General features: G+C 33.7%; 1 long non-coding RNA gene and 1 other non-coding gene across 3 annotated transcripts; both read left to right on the top strand.

Annotated features, from left to right (window-relative positions):
• Positions 1-67, top strand: LOC121134996. Its single transcript, XR_005872189.1, has one exon. It is a non-coding gene; the product is annotated as a small nucleolar RNA SNORD64 (small nucleolar RNA).
• Positions 68-4928: 4861 nt separating this feature from the next.
• Positions 4929-25194, top strand: LOC106022590. Of its 2 annotated transcripts, XR_005871981.1 has the most exons (6): positions 4929-6264; positions 6888-6983; positions 8033-8265; positions 9254-9415; positions 16601-16754; positions 21690-25194. It is a non-coding gene; the product is annotated as an uncharacterized LOC106022590 (long non-coding RNA). The 2 variants fall into 2 exon arrangements; XR_001197540.3 differs by lacking the exon at positions 16601-16754.
• Positions 25195-25708: the final 514 nt, after the last annotated feature.

Raw genomic sequence — 25708 nt, forward strand, 5'->3', positions numbered from 1 at the left:
GGATTTATGATGAGCTGTGATTACTGAGCATGATGAAATAAAGCTCAAAATGATGACTCTGAAGTCTAGCCAAAGTGTCCATTTAATGACTTAGGTAACAAAAATTTTAAACTTAAGTTATTGGAACATGATCAATTTTTTTCAAGGAGACTGGAGCTGTAGATTTTTCCAATATAGTAAAATTTGTTTTATTCCTATTAATTTTCCTTTATTAAAGTGCCTCTATATTCCCATCACATAGTAGCTTTCACCTTCCTTTCCATTTCATAAGAAACTCCAGAAAGACCTCGGAAGTTAAAGTGTATCTTCTAGGCACCAAGTTCTTCCCTTTGTGATAGTTTCTTGAACATGTTCCTAATCATTCAGACAGCTTTTTTATTTAGCACATTGAGATATTGCTAAGTTAGTAAGGCATTTGTTGATTTTTGGTTTCTCAAGACAAGGTGTCTCCGTGTAACATTCAGGCCTGGGTGTCCTGAATCTTGCTTTGTATACTGTGCTGCCTTCAAACTCACTGAAATTGGCTTGCTTCTGCCTCCCAAATGCTGGGATTAAAGACATGCATCACTCACACACACACACACACACACACTGGCTTTCATTGACTTTTGAGTAAGAAAGGAATTTAATATTTTACCAGAATGCTGAGAATGCACTCGAGAGGTTAGTCTTCTCATCACAAGTCATTGGTGGAATATACAGTGTGTTACTCTGATGTAAAGAGAGGGTTGCTTAAATTAATTCTGTGGCTGCTGATCTGAGTGTGAGTAATTATTTTGTGGTGGATCAAATTATTCCTGCTTTGGGACAGTTGTTTTGACAGAGTCTGGGTGGTTATTTCTTCTTTGGGACAGATAGTTCTTTTGGCAGAGTCTGGGTGATTATTCCTGTTTTGGGACAGTTAATTGTTTTGACAAAGTTTGGATGATTATCTCTATACCAGTTGGTTTTTTTTTCTTTTGAATATGAGTGTCCTTGAGCTTTTCTTTTTGTGTATCAGTTACTAATGTAGTGTTTTCTTACTGTGGAGTACTTTGAATTTTTGCATATCTGTTTATATACAAAAAGTAGATTTATCTGCTTCTACAATTGTAAAACATCTCTAAATTTTCAAGAGATGATAACTTATAAAAGTAATACATGGTTTTAAATATACTAATTCATTGGCATAATTTATTTACTATAGAAATAAATGTAAGGTAATTCTTGACAAACTTATGTTTTCTTTCAAACCTGAATCATCAGGAAATACTTCACTTTATTTGTGGTTTTATTTAGTAAAAATACCTACACTTTTGACAATTCGTATGTGTTAAAGTTTTTCAAATTATTGTTGCAATCACAAGGGAAATCTATTGTGCTTCATAAGAATTATAGAAAGCAAGACAATCTTATGTTCCCATTTTGGGTAGTTAAGAGTAATGTGAAACAACAGGCTATGGTAATTACATTAAATATAAATTGGAAGATGAATTATTTTAAGTATATTTCAGCAATTATTGAAATGAATCAATATCTTGATGTGAAGACCACAAATCTTGTGATTAAATACATAAGAAATGCTTTTAAAGCAATTTGAAAATAATAGTAGAATTTCTATGGAATTATAGTAGAATTATATTATAGAGTATAATTTTTATTGGATTATTGTGACTGTCCTTTCAATGAGAACTTACATTATACTATAATCACTATGGAATTTTATTCGGAATCCTTTTAATATGATAGTCATGGTTAAATGTTTCTCAGAAGCTTATATTGACCTGCATAACAGAAAATTTGTCATGATGGATTCAGAAAAACATTCCGCTATTGTCTAGGATAGCATATTCTTTTTCATTGATCTACATATAATAGAGTAATGGAACTTACTAATTTATGAAAATCATTATACTACTAGAATTATTTTCATTGCTTGTTCATGAAATATCTATTCTTTTTTATGCCAATTTGAAACAGAATTTAATAGACAAGGGTACCATTTGGGAGCAATGTCCTCTGTGATACATTTCATATGACTTGACCCCAAGGTATTTCATGTGATTTGTAGATGAATCTGATGTAAAATAACATTTTCGCCTTCAAGATAAGTAAAGATTCCAAACATAAATATATGTCATAACTTATTAGTATTTTAAAAAGTATGCTTATAGAGCCCACACCCCACAAGCACATTGTACTAATGTGTCATTGTGTACCTAAAAGATCAAACAGGATTGAAATTTAATGGGAAATTTCTGTTCAATTTTCAAATGTGTTTTATATATTAATACAGAGTTCTTTGTATCACGGAAATCCCCATGAGTAAAGATATGACTGGACAGAAAAATCAGCATGAGTCAATGGAATATAACATCAGTAAATTTTTAGTTTCTTTGTGCATATAAGTCCCCAAATACCATTTTTAATCCAAACCCATGTGGCATTCTACATTTGTATATATCAAATTATTTTTCTTAAAATATTTGTATTGGGTATTTATAAATAATATCATTTATATGGGTTTTGATACATGTTATGAATAAAATATATAATTTCTTTTTAAATTTTTAGTATTTGATATCAGTATGATTGTCCCATATTACATATATGTATATAGTTTTATACATGAATTTCTCTATAATTAGATAAAACAGTAGTTATTAAAATACAAGCTTTGAATTTGTTGTCACAGATACTCATCATGTTGCTTATTAAGTACTATGAAGCAGCAATGTTTTTCCTGTAGCTCATTGTGAATTGTGAACTGCCCTGTAAAGGCAAACATTTTAGTTTTTAACTTAGAATTGATATGTCATACTTTGGATTTACAAATGTAGTCAGTTACATTTATCAAACACTCCATTTCTGTCATTGAACCCCTTCCATATTTCCATTTATCAGTCATGTTTTTAGTAATTAAATCAGCGATTGTGAGTAAAGTGTTTAAATAGTGCAGAAATAAGAGAATACCTCTGTGTACACTGTCTGAAATTCTTACATTTGTAGAAACACCAACTCATGTGTATTTGTGTATATATATATATGTGTGTGTATATATATATTATATATGTATATATAAAATGTTATTTATATTTATTCAGTCTTAATATTACAAGTATCAATCTTGTTTTGAATACAATTTGTATGAAGTTTATTTGACCTACTTTACATATGTATGCCTATGTGTATGAATTCTGTTAAAATTTTTTATTATATTTTAGTTCAAAATTTAGGATAAGTGTTGTGTGGTAAAATATAATGTACTAATTTTCAGTATAATGTTTAACTGTATGTAGTTACTTTATTTTATAAATTTAACAGATTGAAAGAGACCCTGTTAACACATGTATTTAGAAAAATATTGACTGGTATAGTTCAAATTTTAAATGTATTTGGATTATAAGAATGGGAATTTATTTTTGCTGCTAAAATGTTTAACGTCATGTAGGGTTCATTGTATTGATAGTTAACGTTGAATTACCTGAAACATTGTGTTAACAAAGGCCTCTTTTAATATATATATGTAAAATGAGTGAATATTCTACCATGGTGTTGAGATAGTGGTCTCTTTAGCAACTAAATTATTTATGAACATAACATTAAAGTGTCACTTTTATGTAAAATATGTATGTTATAAAAAGGGATTTGGTTTCATTTTATTTTCTGGTCACTGAGATTTTTGATATGATTTATTTCTTCAAATGATCTAAATATATCAGAAACTATTCATCTGATACATGACAAAATTATAACTTGAAAGTAATGAGCTATTTTTATATCAACATGTAGTAATTCTAGACATATTGAGACTTGGAAATTATAAGCTTATAAATATGTTGTAAATACTATCTTTTATATTTAATGACAAACTGATAATTTATAAGGGGGATCACAGAACTCACAGTTTTTCCGAATTGTTTGAATGCCAGAGAACATATATGTATAATGCATTTACTCTATTCTCTTAGTAGAATAGTCAACCATTTTTTTCATGTGAGTTGCACATTAAAAAATAACATCACAAGGTTATTCAGTTGGCATGTTGTGCAGTAACGAGCCTACTGATGCACCTGTTTTTTTTCTACTTTTTGTCAACTTTCATGAATTTTTGTACTACCTCTTGGAACACTACACAGTTTTGTATGTGTTTCCTGGTTGCATGACAATATTCAAGACAACTTTGTAAATAATAGTCAAATACAAAATTTTAGCATCTAGTTTTTCTAGATGGATAGAGTGCAACAGGGTATAATTTTGTAAATACTACATTGTAAACTACCACTAAATTTCTGGGAGAAATTTTTTTAAAGTCGAATTTTTGATGCTCATTACTTGTTTATTTGGTAGTATTGTGATGAGATTTTTCAAAAGAATATTCAATTTTAACTTTGGCTACTCATCTCAAGAAAAATCTTTATTAACCAAAAGTAAGGCTTATTGTACATTAATAGATAATTAATGTGGTTTTAGTAATGATAGGCCATTAGGTAGACATTTCTTTTCAGTTTTAGGAAACATCATTTGAAAGGAATTCTACATTTGTGAGTTACTATAACATTATATTTACTTTTCATGACAGCATTAAAGATGTTTTCATTAACTGATGCATATCTTAATTTGAAAAATCCTTTTTTTCAGAAGCACATTCCTAGTAAAAATATAAGCCTGTAAATATTACATTGTAATCTAACATTAAACTAATCTAGCAAATTCTTTTTCAATGCAGTAGACAATTACTACCCAGTGTATTAAGTATAAAATTGTTTCTGAATAGTTTCTCATAGAGAAGAATAAGCTAGGTCTTACTTTTACTTAGAGAAAAATTACTTTAAAAAAGACAGCCGATCATGTGGCACATGCCTTTAATCCCAACATTTGGGAGGCAGAGACAGGCAGATCTCTGTGAGGGTGAGGCCAGCCTGCTCTACAGAGCGAGTTCCAGGACAACCTCCAAAGCAATACAGAGAAACCCTGTCATGAGTAACGCCCCCCAAAAATAGATAATTTTTATCTTTATGAAGAAAAATTAACAGTCAAAAAGAATTGAAATTTTTAAATTAATGAGAGAATTGCTAAAAACAATGTATCTTTACTCTTTAACCTAGGCACATTTGTTTATTTATATATGGAATTATATAATGGTCATCTTATGATATTATATATGGATAACATAATATTCTTTTCATGAATCAATAATTGTTTTTTACATCTGTATTAAACTTTGCAAATTATACAATTAATATGTAATTTTTAATTTAAATGATTCTGCTATCTCCATGTAATTGTTAGACACGTTTTTGTGATAATGAATAGCTGTAACTTTTCTAAATTTGTTTATGTATTTATACTTGTTCAATTTTTATATATTTCTCGTCTAGGAAGGTAGACATCTAGTGTTCTCACAAATGTATTACAAGAATAAGTAGCCTGGATTACATTAAAGGCAACATACGACATCATGTAAAGTTGGTCTTGATGAGGAACACTTACCTGCCAAGATTATTCTCAGCTATATAACAAGTTTGAGGTCAGAGTGGAGTCATAAGACCATGTGTCAGAAGATAGCATGACCAAAAAAACCCCAGAAATTATAAGAATATGTAATCATTCAAATTTTAGAGTTGGCTACTAAGACTTTATGATTTATAATTCTGAAATTTTCAATTAGATTGTTTTGTAAACCATAAGGATTTTAGCTTAAGATGAATATAATTTAACACTTGGAATCCCTTTCCTAGAGAAGTATGGTTTGTTGTAATTTAATTGAAGAAAAGAATGATTTTCTTTCACGGATCTATATTTTAGTCCTTCAACTGAAGTGAATACTGATTATTTTGCATTACAATATGTATTATTTTGCAGTAATGTTTGAAGAGTTTTCAAGTTATTTAAATAAACAATATATACATTCTCGGGAATTGCTACATGAGAACAACTAGAATAAAAGAACAATTTATGGAAACAAAAAACATGTTCAGAAAGAATGTTAAAGCTTTGACACTCCTAAAGAGAAAGGAGTAAGACCACATCTATCTGCGTTTGTATTTTATACGGACCTTTGTAAATAAACAGCTAAACAAGAAGAAAACAACCATTTTTTCCAATACCTTTGATTGCCAGCATCACAGGAGTGCTGGGTTTCCATATCCAACTTTCTACTCATAACATAGTTATGAATGTTTTGTGAACATTTTTGTGAAGAATTTTAGAACTCTGGGATTTTATGAGTCAGCAAATAATTTTGCATTAGCCAATGATCAAAAGGAGAAGATGAAATTTAATGTGAGTATTTTGAGTTATAATCCTATGAGTAAGACTTAGTAACTAAAAATGATTTGAAGGGTAACCTTTGATAATTTATCATCATGGGTATAGAATGCTATATTAGATAAAAGTTTTGGTTTGTCACATTTGAAATACATTGCAAGTTTTCCCATTACATGTTTGCCCTCAGATTATAACTCACATTTTGACCATGCTGACATAGAAGCTGAACTACTAAATAACCTTTCAAGCCATCCCAATTCATTTATATGTAAGAATAGATTATTCCTTCCTTGCACATGTTTGATTTTCTTTATGAATCTCAAGTAGGCATCCAGGGATGTATAGATCCTAAAAAATTACTGGGAAGAGCTTTAAATACTGACAGCATTGAAACAGAAACAGTGTTTACACATGAATTAAAAATAAGATGCTGAAGTTAAGGCTAGTTAAGGACATGAACTGTAATTACAGCCACATATTACTTGTCGATGGAAGAATTTGATGCCTCTGACTCTGAGGGAATGGATAGAAATAATTTGCCATTAAATATGTTCCCACCCCCCAATCCAAAAGCAGAATAATGCTCCTAATACTTGTTTCATTAACAACATGATTGTTTTGACTACTTTATTTTTCAGGTGGTCCTGATGTCAGACTTACTAAGTCTACCTTGATATTAACTTACGGAGTCTAAGAAAATTGACATAACAAAAGTGTTTACTTGCAAGCTATAGGTAAGAAGGGCAACATAATACTATTTCTCACATTGTTTTCAAATACTTGAATTTTCCAACTTCAATCATTTTCCAGTGATTGCTGTGAATCCTGGCTGGCCCTCCCATATACTAAGCCAAGTACACTGCAACTGCAGTCTTGATTATTTTATTTTATAAATTTTGAAGGGTAACCTGAGGTATCCCAGATCACCTCAAAATCCCTATGTAGCTGAGGATGGCCATGAACTACTGATGCCTCCATGTTTCCTATTGAGAATAGAAGTGTGTGCCCATATGCAGTTAATAGGAATAAAATCAGTGTTTTGTTCATGTCTGGAAAGTACTGTTGAAAATCTCCCATTCTCCTGAAACAATCATTTTAGATTATATTAGTAAAAGAATGATTTAATACTGTACAAAAGGTATTGCCTTTAGTTAATTGGCTTACATATTCCATATTAGTTATGTGACCTGTGACTTAGGAAAAAAACACTTGAACAAAAGGTCTAATTAAATGACTCAGCAATCGAAACTGAGTACTGCTTTCCCAATTGCCATTAGTTTAGTTCTTAGAACCCATGCCTAGTAACTCACAAACATCATACAAATACACATCAAAAAAGGTCCTTTAGATAAAAGAATAAAATAAACATTTAAATACATGCTTGACACAAATCCCTGAAGTTTGCATTTGTGTTCATAGTTCAATGGATATTCCATAATCATTGGGAGAGCATGACACCAGGAGCTGCTGCTGGTGTTAACATTATATGTGACATCGGGGGATTAATCATGATAGGGAGAATGGGAAAAATAGTCAAGATACAACATATGCTTACTTGAAAGTGATTGTGTTCTCTTATCACAAAGGATAAGGAATATATGCAGTGGCTCTTAAATTTAGGAGAACAGAAAACTGATAAACACAAATTAAAAGCACACCACAATACTAATGGGATTACCTGTGTATGAACATTGTGAATGGATAATACTCTTTTATATGAAAATAAAAAATACTCTACTTTGGTAATACTAATTGCTCTGAATTTCTTCCATTGTGCTTTCAGTTGATCACCAAAACAGACAATAACTGAAAGAAAATGTCTCAAGTGTGGTGTGAACAGTCTTTCCGATCATGAAAATTGAACTAAATCGATGGAGACTGGTGGATCTTAGAAGACAATATTTTTAAGACATTTTCATTGCTGCTGTTGGACTAACTCAAGAAACAAGGACAAAACTACATAGATAAAAATAATATGATGGAAGTGACACTGGCTTCATCACAGTGTTTTCTTAAGTATGAAGTGTTTCTCATGGCAGTTATTTCATGATAATATTGAGGCTGAATTGAAATTATAACTGATTATAAATTTTTAAAGAAGATTTCCCAGAACGCTTTTCAAATGGTTTAACTATGTAGCACAGCCTGAAGTTTGAACTCACTCACCTTCCACACTCACAGTATTGTATGAGGCTTCAAATGAAGTAACTCCTAAATTTAACATGTAGTGTTAACCAAAGTTTATGGAGCTCTCTAGTACTTTATGGAACATATTTCATACAAATTTGTAATTGTTTCTTTCATGAGTTTAGGTACATTTTGTATGTTTGTATAGAAATATGAATCTTACATAGAGATTCAAATAATTTCTATTGCTTTGAAGTACCATGTCAAAGTATATCAAATTAAATTTTGAGCAAATGCCCTAAGAATTAATAGATCTATCATTTATTTAAACTGCAGAGATTTTATTGTAGTTACTGATAATATAATTTAATATGATATTGTAAGATACTATTTATTTAATATTTAATATTAAATCTTCATGCTACTCAATTTTATTGATTCTGTTTGTGTTTCCATGCTTAGTATCTTAAAGCTCATTTGTAATTAATGTTTAAGTCACCATGTATGTCAAATGAAAAACTATGTGTTTGTATTAATTTGTTTTAGTGTTAGGTTGTACATAAATTATTCATTGGAATACAATCATTCTCTTATGTGTCGTCGTGTCTTGTTTTGTTCCTTTTCCAAGCATGTTTATTTCCATTTCATACTTATATGTTTTCCCCATAATTTTTAATCAGATATTTTTCCATTTTGCTCCTAATTATTAATGTTGTAGAATATTAAATAAAATTATTTACTTTCACTTGCATTGTCAAACTGTCACATAATTTTCTGCAGGCCTGTTACTTTCTATTCTACTAACTTGTTATTTACTGATGATTTGTTCTGTCTTACCTGTTCTATTTAAGTCAGCCTCCTTTTTCTTCTTTTTCAGAATATTCCCTGTATGTAGTCAAATTTTCCCTCAGAGTTGATGCTTGCAATTATTTCTCAAGTTGGACAAAATGCACTTTTAATTTCGTTTGCACAACATTTAATAGATTAAGTAGGAGAGAATAGATTTCATTAAAATTGAGTCTTCCTATCCAACCTCAAGGTATGTCTTCTCTTTGTAACTACATGTTTTCATACCTATACATTCCATAAAATTCATTTATATAATGGCTTGTAACATCTATTCCATAATCCTTATGGTATATGAAATTCAATTTCACATACTTTCCCAATAGTCTCCATTAATTTTGAAAATGGTAAAATTACTATTATTTGATCACAGAAAAAAATGAATTGTGAAGTACTTCAAGAATATATGCAAGTATGACGTACTGTTAGAATGTCATAGGTAAAGTTACATACTAAATAATTTTCTACATATTTAACATTTCTTTTAATATTTTGAATTACTTGTTTTTCAAACATGCTCATTAAACTGTCATTGTGGCCCAGGATAACTTGAACCTCATTGAGGTGTAGTTCATGTTGGACTCCTCCTACCTCTGCATCTCCCCAAAATAATACATATACATAACTATTCTCAGTGTTTAATTGCTCAGTCTCAGTTGCCTATAACTGCAGCTTGTCTCTGGGAAGCTGAATTCATATTTACATACAGCAGTGTTTTTACTTGAGCAAAGCTACTCAGGAATAATACATTCCTCTCTTCAGCAACTGTTAATTGCTTTTAGTATATGGAATATAATGTTATATGAAACACAGCCCACAAATATTGGAACATTGATTTGCCCTGTATTATACAAATCCTGTGCAGTTAGTTCCTGCTGCTGTGAATTCACTGGAATATCAGCCATGCTGTCCCCCAAGCAACGTTTCTCAGTGCTTTCCATAATCAAGTAATTAAAGTTCCTTCCTCCCTTTACGTTTTCTGAACGTGGTGATATTGGTGCCATGTATTCAAAGCACATTTTCTAGTAATGACTGCTATACTCATGATACAAAGATATTTTTCTGTGACATGAAATAAAACATAGTGATTTTCAACCTTGACAGTCATACTGCAGTTGTACCATGGGATTCATTGTACCTAGCAGTCTTAATTTGTAGCTTGGCTTGTTCATAGCTTTGTAAGACTACTCCAGCACTAAGAAAGGTAGCTAGTTGTTTTTAATTATTGAGCAATTTCTTTTTTGTGTGTATACGTGATAGCTTTCTTTTAGAGAACTTGTAACAAAGTAAGACAAAACTGCCAAATATGAAACAAAAGTTTTGAAGATACCCCCTATGGATCTGCTGATGGTCAATGGGCCCTTCTAATAGTGCTTTGCTTGTATGATTATTTCTTGGGTTAGTAATAGAGGCTTGTGTCCACTCATACCTGATGCAGACTCTTGCATACCTGTCCATAATGTCACAGTCTGTGGTAGTTCTTGTTTAGAAGCCTTGTTTTCTTTGTGTCCTGCATCACTTATGGATCTTAGTGCTTTACTGCAGAGTTCAGTGATTCCCTAGGGGGGGAATTTGATGGAGAATTCATATTTATGACTTTGCATTCCATGGTCTCACTCTATATATTGCCTGTCTGTGGGCTTCTGTATTTGTTCTCATCTGTTAGAGAGAGAAGCTTCCTTGATATTGTGCTGGGTGGTACTAAGATGTATGCATAGCAGAATGTTATTAGGTGTCTTCTATTGATATTTATATTACAATATACATTATATATATATTAGGAAAGTACTAGTAGATCTCCCTTACATCTATGGGCTATCTATTCTCAGTTTTTTTGGTCACCAAAGCAGTGTCATATATGGGTCCCACCTTTAGAATGGATTTTATGTCAAATATATTAGTTACTCCCATAAGCTTTGTGCTACCATTGCATTAGACTATCTTACAGGCATATTACCATGGTTAATCCAACGTTTTGTGGCTTGGGCTGGTGTTGTCTTTTCTCTTTGTAGCATGAAGAGTGCCTTCATGTACTAAAGATGTTAGAATGTAAGTGTAAAGTCTATGAAGGCTCCACCCCTCCATGTTTAATGAATTGTGTAGGCATTGTTTTGGTTAAACAACCATGTGTATTAATCCTGATTCACGAATGTAGGAGAACTTTGAATCTTATCTTCTTTATACATTTTTTTCACTTGCCTGATTGGAGTTATCTCAAGATACACATTTATTAAGGCTGCTGAGAATGGAATTGTTTCCCTGGATTCTTTCTCAGTCCATTTGCAACTTGTATATAGGAAGCCTGCTGAGTATACTGCTACCAAGTAACTGGCCTTGAATTAAGAACTATGCAGTGTACCTTGTGTTTCTGGTTTATAGAATGGTTTGATGAGTATAGGGGTTAACTCAGTTTTGAAATTCTTATAAAATTATATGCTAAAACAGTGGCCTTGTTTATGGTTGAAAGACTTAATATTTGCTTCTATTTCACTAGGCTATATAGGTCTGTTTAAATTGTTTATATGATGATTTAATATTAGTAATATGTTTTGAGAAAATTACACATTTTTAATTTTTTTTCAGTTTTCTAGGTTACATGTTTTTTAAAAGTATGTTCTTGGTTCTTTAGATTTCCTTGGTATCGTTGTGTCTTACCATCCCTTTTAAATATTATTAATTTGAATATTCTTAACCAACATTTACTTAATTTGAACTAGGATTTTTCAGTCTTAACTGATTTTTCTCAAAGAACTAAATCTTTGTTTCATTGAGTCTTTTTATTTTTGTTTTTTCTTACTAGCTACTCCTTTGTTATTTCTTTTTGTTCTAGAACAGTGGTTCTTATCCTGTTGATTGTGATGCCTTTGAGGGATAAATGACCCTTTCACAGATCATCTGTATATTAGGAATTACATTATGATCCATTACAGGGAAAATTACTGTTATGTATAGCAACTACATAATCTTACACTTGTGGATCACCACATCAAGAGGAACTGTATTAAAGGACCATATCATCAGGAAGGTGGAGATCCACTGTTCTAAGAGAATTCAAGTGTGCCATTAAATTACTAATATGAGACACTGCTGTTGTTTAGTCACTTAGTGCAATGAACTTGCCTCTCTGAAATGCAATCACTGTGTCAGTTTGGGTACCTTGGAAGATTGTTTGCATTCAATTCATTGAGTAGTGAGTTGTTAAATTTCCATGAGTTTGTAAGCTTTCTGTTGTTGTTGATCACTGGTGTTCAGATAAGATACAGGGTTTTATTTTAATTTTCTTGAATCTTTTGAGACTTGTTTAGTGTCACTGTGGTTAATTTTAAAGGAGGTTCCATGAATTGCTAGGAAGAAGATATTTTTCTTTTTATTGGAGTGGAATGTTTATCTGTTAGGACCATTTGTATTATGACATCAGTTTGCTCCACCATTATTAAGTTTCTCAATGCTGATTTCCAGACAGCCTCCATCAATTTGCATTCCTGACAGGAGTATATTTTCTCCACTACCACACTAGCACTTTTTGGTAGTTGTTTGTTGACCTTGGCTATTCAGATGGAATAAGACCATCTAAAAGGTTTTTTAAAATATGCATACCTATTTCTTGTGAATGATCTCTTTATATCCCTATCTCTTTTTTAATTAGAATTTTGTTTCCTTCATTCTTTAAATTCTCTGTATAATCTGTAAATTATCCTGCTGCTAGACACACAGTGAGCACCGAGTCTCTCCTAATCAATTCCTTCTCAATAGTTTCCCAGGCTCTATTGTTCCTCCAATGTATGCTTTGTTTACTTTTTGTCAAATGCAGCTGGCTGCAGTTATAATTTCATATTTTTGAGTCTTGTTTTGAGAAAGGGTTTCTCTCTATTGCTTTGGAAGTTGTCCTGGAACTCGCTCTGTAGACCAGGCTGGCCTCAATCACAGAGATCTGCCTGCTTCTGCCTACCGATTGCTGGGATTAAAGCTTGTGCCACCAACATACAACTTGAGTCTTTTATTTGATTTCCTTAGTATACATGTTGGTTTTTGTGCTGATGCCATACTATTTATTATTTTAGATTTACTATATCGAAGCTCTATAATATCTTGGAATATGGAATAGAAATCTCTCCTGTGGTATTTTTTGCTCAGGGTTTCTTTGCCTACTGGATATCTTTGGTGTGTCCAAATAAAATTTGGAATATTTGTTCTTTTTTCTCTTAAATGTGTTATGGGTATTTTGACTTAGGTTGTATATTAAGAAATCCCAGACAACAAATTATCTCTCTATGTATATATGTGCATGCATGCGTGCATGTATGTATGTACGTATGTATTTATGTATATGTATACACACACACACACTCAGTCCCAAACTCATTGTAGTACTCCAAAATTCCGAAACAATGTTCAGATTGTAAGTACTCACATATTTTAACCTTGATAGTTTGGATGAATCAGTAAATTCACACATTTCTTTCAAATTTTCCAACTTAATCACATACAGTTTTTTTTATATTCTGTATCTCTTTGGTGTCTATTGCCATGTTTCACACTCATTGTTGATTTTATTACTTGTGTTATTCTTGGTTGAACAAAGGGTTTGTAAATCTTGGTTATTCACTCAAAGAACCAGTGCTTGCAATTATTAAGTCTTTCTTACAATTAAAAAACTTACTGAGTTCAATTAGGACCATCTGCTTGTACATGGGTATGGGACCATGTACTTGAGCCTAAACAACTTAGCAGGAGCAAACCTCCAAAGAAAAAAAAATTTCCAAGCAACTATCAATTGCTAGTAGTTCATTAGTTAGATTTTAATTTTCTTGAGCCTCTCCCTCAGTAATATTGTCATGTTGACTGTGTTCTATGTTGACTTGGGTTGGTATTCATAACTACTTATTTTCATGAGGTCAGTGGCCATGTCATGTTCATAAGATAACCTTCTGCATCTTATATAAATGTAAAATCTGCATTGTACATTTCCTCTACAGTGTTTGTCCCTTGAGCTTGGGATTGGGGAGGCTTAATAAATATGTTCCCTTTGCAATTTGTTATTTTGTCAAATTTCATTATCCATAAAGTTATGCTAATTTCCACCTCCCCAGCAACTATTGTGTATAGTATATATATTTATGAAAATTCATGAACCCCATTGTATATAATTATTACATGCTAATAAGAACAAACACTGCCTTCCCCGTTTATATGGATAGTTATCAAGTGGTATGGAGAAATGAATGCTGATTATTGAATGTGTGGGTATCATTATCTTTCTGTTTTTGTTATAGAAGTAAATTGTTAGACTGATATTGTTTGTCCAAAATGTTCTATAGGTATGCAAGCTATCTATTTTCATCTTTTACCACTTGTTCACTGTATTTTTTTAGAAAAGAAGTACAAAAGTTTTTTATTGGTTTAGAGGGTGCTACTGAAAGTTTTGAAAATTAAGTTGTTAGCCAGGTTTTTGCATACTGCTTATTCATCATTAAACAGAATCCTCCCTTATTGTCTCCTTAGCGTTAAGATTTGATATGTTAAATCAAAATAGGATTCTTGTTCTCAAAAGAAAACTTTAATTTTGCGATAACAGTTTACTTGCAAGTTATTTTTCTCTAGGTTCCATTTATTGTTATCAGAAGAGATTGTCCATATGTTAGTTGGTTTTATTTAAAGTATATTTTCCCGTTCCAAATTTACTTCTCACCTGTTTTTTCCTTTTCTGTTTTTACACTTCTTACATCAATATATTGTGAGGCTTTCTTCTTATGTTTTCTCCCTCACATATGTTTCTCTGCTTGAAGTTTGCATTGTTATCCTCACTCTTCACCAATCAAATATGGTCACAGGATGTGTAAGGGGTGGGTGCACCCAGGAGAGTATTTTGAGAGGTTACTGTAATATGTAACATGTGATATTGTGATAATTTCTCATTCTTCTCTTGATGGTCTCCTTACTCCACACTAAAGGATGTCAGTTCTATTTCCATGCATCTGTATCTGTTTCATTGATAACTAGCCTCCCATCCTTTTGCCAATTTTTGTTGTGTGTATGCATCATCTCTGTGTGTGTGTGTGAAGTAAAATATTATTGTTTGTAATATATATCTTCAAAAGTCTTTCTTATTTTTGGGGAACATTCTGAACTTCAGCTCATTCCATATTTTTAAGAATGTCATTTGATTTTACATTATAACAAAATAAAATGCTATTGTGCATATTGCCACATTTTTCATTTATCTGTTAAACATCTAGGCTGGTTTCAAATACTGTATATTTCAAATAGTATGGGCTATTTTTATTAGGCGATTTTTTTCAAACATATTTTTATTGATTTTCTAGGAATTGCACATAATGCACTTTAATGACACTCCCAGGTTCAACATTGTGACCTTACCCTAAAACAGAAGGAAAAACTTTACTAAGTCTATTGGTTGTATATATACTTACTGGAGCATTGTCAAACTCCCATGGCTCCAGGCAGCACCACAGGCCATGGACATCAACATGACTTCAGGTGGCAGCATAGATTACAGAAATATATAAGACCTTTGGTGGCAACACGGAGCATGGACATCAACAAGGCCTCTGCTGGCATCTCAGGCCATGGACATCAATATGATCTAGGGCAGCTGCATGGACCACAGATATCAACATGGCCTCAGGAATTACCCCAGGTCATGGACTTAACATTTGTCCTCTGGTGATAAAACATAATATGAACATCAACATGGCCTTAGGCAGCACCACAGACCATAGATACCGAAATAGACTTTGGTGCCAATAGGTAACACGGACATCAACATCAGTTCCAGTGGTACCAGGGTGAGAGATATCAATACAGCCTCAGGCAGCGGCACAGACCATAGACATCATTAAGGCCCTAACAGCAGCACTGGCAAAGGACATCAACACTGTCTCCTATAGCAGCAAGGGACAGGAACACAAACATGGCCCTCTGACAGTATGGATCACCGATATGGGCTTTGGTGGCAACACAGGGCATGGGCATTAACATGACCCTGGGCAACAACAGGTATTAGCACATCCTTGGCAGAGCTCCATGATGCTGCAAGCCACCCTACTGGTCCTATTTGGGAATGACATGCTCACTGTCCACTGAAGCCTTCACCAACACTTTCACCATCATCAAATCTCTATGGTCTCTCTCTTCCCCATGCAGCAACCTCTCCAGTCCTCCACTATTCCCACTTCATCACATATACGTTTGTCAAAGTGCTATTGAAATTGCAGCGTGTCACACATTATTTTTTTTTTTTGATCTAACAGTTTTATTGCAAAGAGTCATTGGTCTGATTTAAGGTCTCTGGTTTCTGTAGCACCATAAATGTTGGATCATTGACTAGAAGCTTCTTGGATATCCTGCTCTTTTCCAGATTAAGCGTGATATTGCAGCTAGGCAAGGGCATCCAGGAGTCACATTACTGAGAGCTCCACGTGCCAGATACTTCCATGCTCTTGGTGCCAGCGGCCTCAAGGCTCAACAGATTGACTTGTGAAATTGCAGCCAGTGGGCATCCCCTCTTCAAGGTAGGGTGAACAGCGCAGGCTCCATGCTGCAGTTCACCTACAGGGCCGTGCTCATGGCTGTGTCCAAGCTCCCATATGGCTCCCACATCCTGAGATGCTTGTCTGATGTTATACAGATCTCCACCGCACACATGGCTACCATCTACCATCTTTCCTTCCATTTTCATCAGTCCAATTTTTTAAAAAAAGTATCTTCCCATGAGATCTACCTGTTTTTAAAGTTGTTCTGGTGATACTGCCGGCTCTGCAGACTCCCCTGCCACCACCCTAGGCGCTTCTACATTCAGAGCCTCCGTGGATCTCTCAGGCTCCTCGGAACTGCTCTTTATGTTTGTCTGACTGAATGATTTTTGGTTAGTTAGTATTCTAACTTTAGGTATTTGTGGAACTCTAGATATTAATCTGCTGTTTAATAGGTTTTCTCCTCAATGATAGGTTTTTTTTGTCCTGTGACTAAATTTATTTTTGTTTTTGACATTTTGAAATGATTTTTAGGAGTCCTGTTTTTGTGTTAGTCACTTGTGCTGAATGTCACATAGAAAGTAACATTTCTTATTGCTTTTATTGCAGTATAAAATTACATGGCTTATTATTTCCAGAGAGTACAGGTGAGGTCATATAATTGATAGATAAATTGCTATCATGGTGACTTGTTTTTCTGGGTAATACAGAGTAAATTGCAATGAAAACTAACAATAAATAAAATGTAATTATCTCACTATTAAAATGTCTGGTGACATTATATGCATTGAAATCATTATTATTGATATTGTTAACCTTAATATCTCATATACATGTATCAAGCTTGGTGAGCTCATGCATGTATACAGTTACATTTTTTTCAAAAATAATTATCTGGTACAACTAGCTATACAATTACTCATGAATATCACTGAATGTGTCTCTAATATTGGATTAAGTTTCTTCTCAGTAAATATTTCTTCTTGCTCATTAGATATAGCCAAGAGTGCAAGAAGCACAGCAATCACCTCTTTAAGTGAACTGAAGCAATTTGCATATTATGTCACATTTTCCCTTTTTTTTGGTTTTGCAAGAAATAGTTTCCCTGTGTAGCTTTGAGTTTGTCCTAGAACTCACTCTGTAGAGCAGACTGGCCTTGAACTCACAGAGGTCTCCCTGCTTCTGCCTCCCAAATGCTGGAACTAAAGATGCGTGTCACCATTGCCCAACTTCACATTTTCCCATTTTAATGACAGAAATATTGGTTCTTTTTTTGTGGTTTTTCGAGACAGGGCTTCTCTGTATTGTTTTGGAGGCTATCAGTCTAGCCCAGCCTCGAACTCACAGAGATCCGCCTGCCTCTGAGTGCTGGGATTAAAGGCGTGCACCACCACCGCCTGGCTGAAATATTGGTTCTTAAAAGATGGTTATTTTCGTCATGATTGTTCAAGTTTCATGATTGTCCCAGAATAGGGCAATCATAATACAGTTGCAGACTCTAAGCTGACAAGTGAGACAGACATATTAATCAGCATGTATGTGGATGTATTTATGGTATGTAGTTGAAGCAAGGAATGTCTCATTAGTCCTTGTAAATTCCTCCATTATACCTTTAGTTTCCCACATTACTTTGGGCCTTTAGGTCTTTTTCTCATTTGCCTCATGTTCCTGATTGTTTTTAAAAGGGGCGGAGGGGCTTTCTTAAAACATTTTAGACACTTACTTATACATTTTAGTTTATTTGCAGAGTTTAGTTATAAAGGAATCAAAATATTTTAAGGTTTATTTATTCTATTTTCATTTATTTGAATGTGTGTTTGTGTGAGAATGTGACAAAGATTTAGGTGCCTCAGGAGTAGAGAAGAGTATATTGGTTCCTACTGGAGCTTCAGTTGTGTCCAAGGAACGCAACTTGGGTCCTCTGGAAGACTAGCAAGTCTTTTGCCCTCTGAGATATCTCTAGTCCTTAAATATGTTTTTGCTTGTTTGCTTGTTTCATAGATATATAGTAGAGAGTTTATCTTCTATGAATGAGATGCTGGATGCAGTCCTTAGGTTCATAAAATAAGTAGTGTAAAAGTATAAAAGTTTCATGTACTTGTGTCTGTAGTAGCCTTTCAGTTTTTGCCTTTGTAAGATAATTTACTGTCATGTTCTGGAAGTCCTGGCTAAGGAACTGGCCAGTGTCTATTATTCTGGCCAGTGTTTAATAAATATTGCTATAAATTTGTCTCAAAATTAGTAGTAATGATCTTATTCTTGCCTGGTTAATTTACAGGGACCAAGAATTCAAACATATGACCCTATGGGGATATACATGTTCCTTCAAAACCCTGCATTCCAGTCCCTGGCTCACATAAGTTTCTGGTTGTATCATAATTCAAAATATAGACAAATTTTGAAACTCCCCATATTCTTTGACAGTCTTAACACAGGTTAAACGTTCAAAGTCTCATATGAAACCCAGGACATTCTCTTAAATATAAGGCCTGTGAAACAAAAATTTAAAAAATCAAATTATATACTTCCTAAAAGCAATTATACAGAATGTATGTCATCTTTCCAGAATGACAGGAATGGAGGAATAGGGAAGAAATACTGTATCAAAGTAAAGCTGAAACCCAGCAGAGAAAACTCCAAATCATTTAATTCCATATTTGATGTCAAGGGCAAGCACACAGTTGCTTTCTCCCTTCAGCTTCGTTGACTACAACACACTTCTTTCTCATGGACTAGTTGTACTCCCTTTCTAAAGGCCCTCTTGATGGACATCCCCTGGCTCTAGCACCTCCAACATCCTGGGGTCATCTTCATGCAATGACCTCACAAGACCTCCACACGGGCACTCTATGCCCATAAGCCTGTTCTCAGCAGCTCTTGTAAGTAGAGAGAAAGATCTCATGACCTATTTCCTCTTGTATCCTACACAACTCTAAAGCCAGAATCACATGACCTGCACTCCAGCTCATCTGCTTTCTTGAGGTAGAACCTGACCTCTTCATTGAATTATATTTGCATAAATTTTGATTTGTTGCTCCTTGGGTACAGAACATTCCTTATGCCTTTTTCTTTCACAAGTTGAATGTAGAATCTTTCCTTGAGGGCATCACACCCTTTATCCCATTCCCTTAAGTTTTCTTCTCAACTTTTTAGTACAATACTTAGTTCAATCATGGAATTTTCTGGTGCTCTTTTTCTTTTCAAAGTGTAGATTTATTTTTTCCTGCTTGCTATTTTTCATTGTAGACTGGCAAAATTGCAATTACTAATAAGCAAGTGACAGAATCACTGTTAGGCTACATTGACATCTGCCAAAAAAATAAATCTAGTATTTTTCAATGTAGCATCAGACAGATTGTTAGGAAGAAGGAAAAAGTAAGAAATTTGTTGTCAAAATATGACAAAATTGTCTTTAGTCCAGTTGCTGATATTATTCCCCTATGAAACCTTTTTGATAGTCCACATTGCCTTCTGCATTATCATCTTCCAAGTATCTCTTAGGATGGCATGGTAAGCCTTTTTTCATCATCAAACTCTTTTCATGTACAAAGTCTCAAATTTTTACCGTGTTCTTACGTCCCTCAAAACAAAACAAAACAACAACAAAAACAGTGTAGTTAGGCCTAGCATAGCAATACCTTACTCCTAGTACCAATGTTGGTCTTCATTACTTGTTATTTGTTTCTTGCTTGCTTGTTTTGTTTTTTGTTACAGGGTTTCTCTGTGTAGCCCTGGCTGTTCTGGAACTCACTCTGTAGATCAGGTTGGCCTCAAACTCACAGAGAACCACCTGCCTCTGCCTCCCAAGTGCTGGGAATAAATTGTCACCATGGCCTGACTTAGTTACTTTTTAATTGCTATGACAAAACACCATGCATGAGGAGACTTTTAAAAGATACTGTTCACTATGGTCTTACTGCTTCAGAGGGTAAGACCAGGACTATCATGGCAGCTGGCAGGCATTTTTATTCAAGCCACTGTACTTTATTTTTTTATTTATTTTTCAGTATAAATTTAGATTAGAAAAAAGGTTGCTTCACAAGTCAGTTCCAGGTCCCTCTCCCTTTCCCTCCCCTCCTCCCGTGCCCTTCCCCAACCCCCCATTATCCCCTCATTTCCACAGGGAGGGTCCATGGGGGTGTCCATAGTCTGTCATTTCATATAGGGCAGGGCCTAGTCCCTCCCCCAAGAGTTCAGGGTGAGAGTGCACCTCACATTGTTGGATGGGAGTCCAAAGTCCATGTGTATACTTGGGATGGGTACTGATCTGCTGCCCAAGGCTCAATAGATTCCCTAGGCCCCCTCACTGACACCCACATTCAGGGCATCTTGATCAGTCCCATGCTGGATTCCCAGGCTAATGCCTGGGATTCAAGAGTTAACCTTTGTCAGGTCAGCTGTTTCTGGGGGTTAAACCAGCTCAGTCTTAATCACTTTGGTCATCAGTCTTCCCTCTCTGTTACTGTCTTTCTTGAGTTCAGCTCAGTACTTAACCGTGGGAGCCACTGTACTTTAAGTATCAGAAGAAGTTACACATAAAACTTTTAGGAATTCTTTCTCAATAGATATTTGTTTTGTTTTTCTCAGAGACAGGGATTGCTCTATGCATTCTGAGGTATGAGAAATATATAATGTGCTGTGAACTCCCTGATATTTGGATTTTGATTTTGGAAAGTATTTCCATGAACTATTATTTTCAGTATTGTGTGTATTTTAACCCATTAGCTGCTAACTAAAAAGTAATATAGGAAATGTTAGGTCCGCAAATTAATGTGATTAAACAGCAAACTATTTACAATAAGAAATTAAAGAAGAAAATGATAATTATTTTTATAGAATATATTTCATTGCCTTCAGAACTAGAAGTTGTTTTTATAGAGTTCTTGTAAAAATCTTGAGCATTATTTCTATATATAGGAAAAGAGACAACAGGTTGTTTTTCCACATTTAATCTATGTTTCTATACTCTTCCAGGTGGTGGCCATCTTGACAAACACACAAAATATACCTTCTGAAAAGTTTTTATCTACAAGACTTCCCAATTACAGTTGCTTTTATTTGTTGTTTCTGGAGTCTTACTCTATGCGTCTCATCTTACAACTTGTACAGAAGACTTCAATGGAATAATAATGACCTGCTTTTGGCAAGTAATTGAATGGAACATTCATTACTTCTGCTTTTAGTATATCCTGTGATCTGATATTGAATGTTACCTAGTCTCTTATTCATATTTTACTTTTTAAATGGAAGAGACTTTTATGTGTGGGTAGTACACTTGATGGACACAGATATTTTATGATAATTGGATGATAACAAGGTTTTCTGACTAAGTTTCCTGGTATGACAGTTTTGTTATTATCTGGGATATGGTTTCCTTTTCCTTTAACTGAGAAACTCAGATTTTAGGCAGGCCCCAAAGAAGATTGTCTTTCACACTGGTGTTCTCTAGAGTTGATGTTCTGGTTGCTGTTTTGCTGACATTGCTGGCCTATGTCTCGGGCATAAGTATGAGTCTGTGGCTTGCTTTTTCTTCAGTACCCCAACTGCAGACTTCTGTAGAGAAATGTTGTCCTTGAGTTGGTAAAGGGAGCCATAGGGACTCTGTCTTGTAGAATGTGTGACATCATCATTTTATTGGTATCACCTATGTCCTTTCAGGTGAGAGCAAAAACATACTGTATTAAAGAGATTTGAGTTTGTTACACAATGTGTTGATTTTTCACTTGTTCCTGCTTAAACTAAGTGAAATCAATATAAAGTATGACTTATTGTAAATATGAGTTGTCGGTTTCTAGACCATACTCCTCATTAGGTAATTACTGCCTGCTTTCCTGAAACGGTTTGACTAATTTTCCAGAGTAACTACAATTGCTAGTTGTTTTTAAAGCATCTGCGTGTGTATGTCATTAGGGGAGTATGTTCATGTCAGTAGATTTCTGTAGAGTCAGAAATGAAAGTTGCATTTCCTGAAGCTAGGGTTAGAGGTGAGCCATGATCACTCAAGCCCTATATATTTTAAGATTATTTACTAATTCCTTTCTTTTGTGTGGTTTACCAATACATTGTTTAATATGGACAGTAAGGTGGCTCAGGGAAAAAAAAGGTGATTTCCACCCAAGGCCAGCAACTCCAGTTGGCTCTGTGGAAACCAGGTGGTATAGAATGCAGCAGAGAACAGAAGACTTAATGGATTTTTTTAAAAATCTCATAAATTTATAGTACAATTCTTGTATCCTTGATTATTATATTATTATGCCATTTCCTCTGAAATTTAAGGTATTACCTGTGTTCTTTATTAATACACATTTAAATTTATATGCCATGGAGTTCCTCTTTTAATAGCAAAGTTAATGTATTTCAGTTGATCTCTTAGCATTTTCTGAGTTTGGATTGATCTAGATTCTAATCAGATACAATGACAGTGCATAGAACACAAGACAATACAAGAAACTGTCAGTTTGTGTTAGGGGTCACAAAGCATTTTATCTGTAAGGCTCCAGATCATGTTGTTACAACCAGGAGTCTGTTCTTGAGGTACAAAAGCACCGAGGGCCAATTGTTAAACTGTATGCCAGTAAATTGTTGCAGTGTGCAGATTTTTGGGCCAGGTTTGGACTCTAGCAAGATGATTTTTTGAACCCTTCATGTGCTGTATATTTCCATTTTCATCCAGTGGATCTTTGTTAGGTTTTAAAATATAAGATACACAAAGCATGTCTTTGCTTGTACTAGTTTCCAAATTCTTGACATCAGTGCTTCTCAACCGGTGGGCTGTGACCCCTTTGGGGTTCAACAAGCCTTTTACCGGGGTCACCTCAGACTATTCTCATACAGATATTTATATGAAAATTCATAACAGTAGCCAAATTGCAGTTACGATGTAGCAACAAAAAGAGATGAGGTGAGGTTGAGAAGCACTGCTATACATATCCAAATATATACTTGCATTTGTCATTGAAATAAGTATTTAAACCTTTTGATACTTAACCCTTAAAATATCTTTTAACAATTTGTAAAGTTTAGATGTTTTAGTACGTTGACATAGGGCCATCAGCAATGATTAAAACATTCTGTGGCCATTCATTCTTAGCTTGCTATGCCCATTCCACAGCAATGATGAGTTCACTGCTCATGATGTATATGGTTGTCAGTAACTTTCTTGTGTTGATATATAATTGTATGTGGAGTTTGTGGTTGTATGGTATTCATATTAATGCTTCAAAATTTCGTATTTCATATATCATGGAAGTATTTCCAAACTAGTAGTTTAAGTTTATGAAACTATGCCTTGCTCCTCCATGTGATGCTGTTGATGATGTTGTCTATACTTATATAACTATGAAAATATGTTTGAATTCCTACTTAAATAATACTTTTCTAAGTATGATAATATTATATCATCTTCTGTGGTTTCTGTCAACATTGTGAAATTGTTCTTAGATGCTTTCTGGTCTAAGCCAGAGCTGTGGTGTAATGACAGTGCTAATTTTCATTGATTCATGCTTACTGTGCTTCAAAACATTTAAATAATAGTCATTCTAATAGGTGAAATAGTACTTTTAAACTTCAGCCTAATTTAAATGTTAAGTGGTCAAAATCGTATACAATTGAATAGTCTTTTAGATGTAGAAACCACTGATTCCAAATGTTGAACTTCCTCATAAATTCCTTGAGTACATACTATAGAAATAAGTCTTTTCTTTCTCTTTAATATTGATAAAATTTTAGAGCCATCTACTCTTTACCTAGTCTTATTCTGCATTCCTCTCACCCACCACTTCCTTTCCTCTTCTCCTCTGTCCCCTCACATCGTATTTCTGTTTATACATGTCATTTTATTTTCTGAACTATACATTAGTTGCAGGTATGATGTTCAAATTTCCCAATATTTTCTTTCATCTACATTATAAAAGTGTGTGTATGTTCCCTCAAGCCTGGCTTAAAATTTAAAAACCTTTCTTACTCTGATATGTTATTTTTGAGTTATCATATTATATCATATTATTATCCCTCAGAAGCATGTTTGTTTTCTAATGAGAGACAGAAAGGGTGATTTCTATATGGGAAGGGATGTGGAGAAGAACTGGAAAGAGCAGAGGGAGGTAAAATAATACTTAGTATGTGGGAAATCTATTTTCAATAAAATGAAAAAAAATTAAGAGTATCAACTGCATCATCACTAGTTTAGAAGCATGTCATATACATTGTATATATTTCCATGTCAATAGTTGTTTTTTTCTTTCTTTTTCCATTCTTTGGAAATAACTTTACAGAAGCTATATGTCTTTATATTGTTTAATCTGAATCAATCTTTGTCCTTGATGGCATTGGTGTCCTTGAGAAATAGTACCTTTCAGGTTTTGAGATTCTTTAGCTTCTGTTTTTATTCCTTGTAAAATATTTGAGAATATGTATATGTGGCAGGAATACTGCAGAATAGATGTGTGTTGCCTTCAATAAATCATGTCAAGTAAAAGCATGTTTATCACCGCAGTATGGATATTCATTTAGTTTAATTGGAACTGGCATCTTTCTCCAATGTGAACTTGATTATTCCTAAGTAAACATTAAACAGAAAGATGATATGTGATTATGTAAATCTCTGTAAACAAACTTCAGCTATATCAATTTAAATACTCCTTGTGTTCCTATTTTTGAAGAGTATAAGAAAATTTGATGGCAGATCTTCTCTGAAAGTACAGTAGAATTCTTCTATGAATAAATTTTAGCCAGAGATTTAATTATTTTTTTGTAATTATCTTGAAGATAGTTTTTCCTTTCTCAGCTTCATCCAGATACTCCCTACCTTCCCAACTTCATGTTCTTCCTCTCAAACACAAAAGCCAAGCCAAAAACATCAAAACAAACAAAAAACAGTAAGAAAAAATTCCCTAAACAAACTGAAACTAAAAAGAACAAAAATAAATGTAGTCTTGTGGGTGTAATTTATTTATTTTATATTTTATTTTTATGGTTGCTTTGAGATAAGATTT

This window comes from Mesocricetus auratus, unplaced genomic scaffold (genome assembly GCF_017639785.1).
Source record: "Mesocricetus auratus isolate SY011 unplaced genomic scaffold, BCM_Maur_2.0 Super-Scaffold_100030, whole genome shotgun sequence".
Lineage (NCBI taxonomy): Eukaryota > Metazoa > Chordata > Mammalia > Rodentia > Cricetidae > Mesocricetus > Mesocricetus auratus.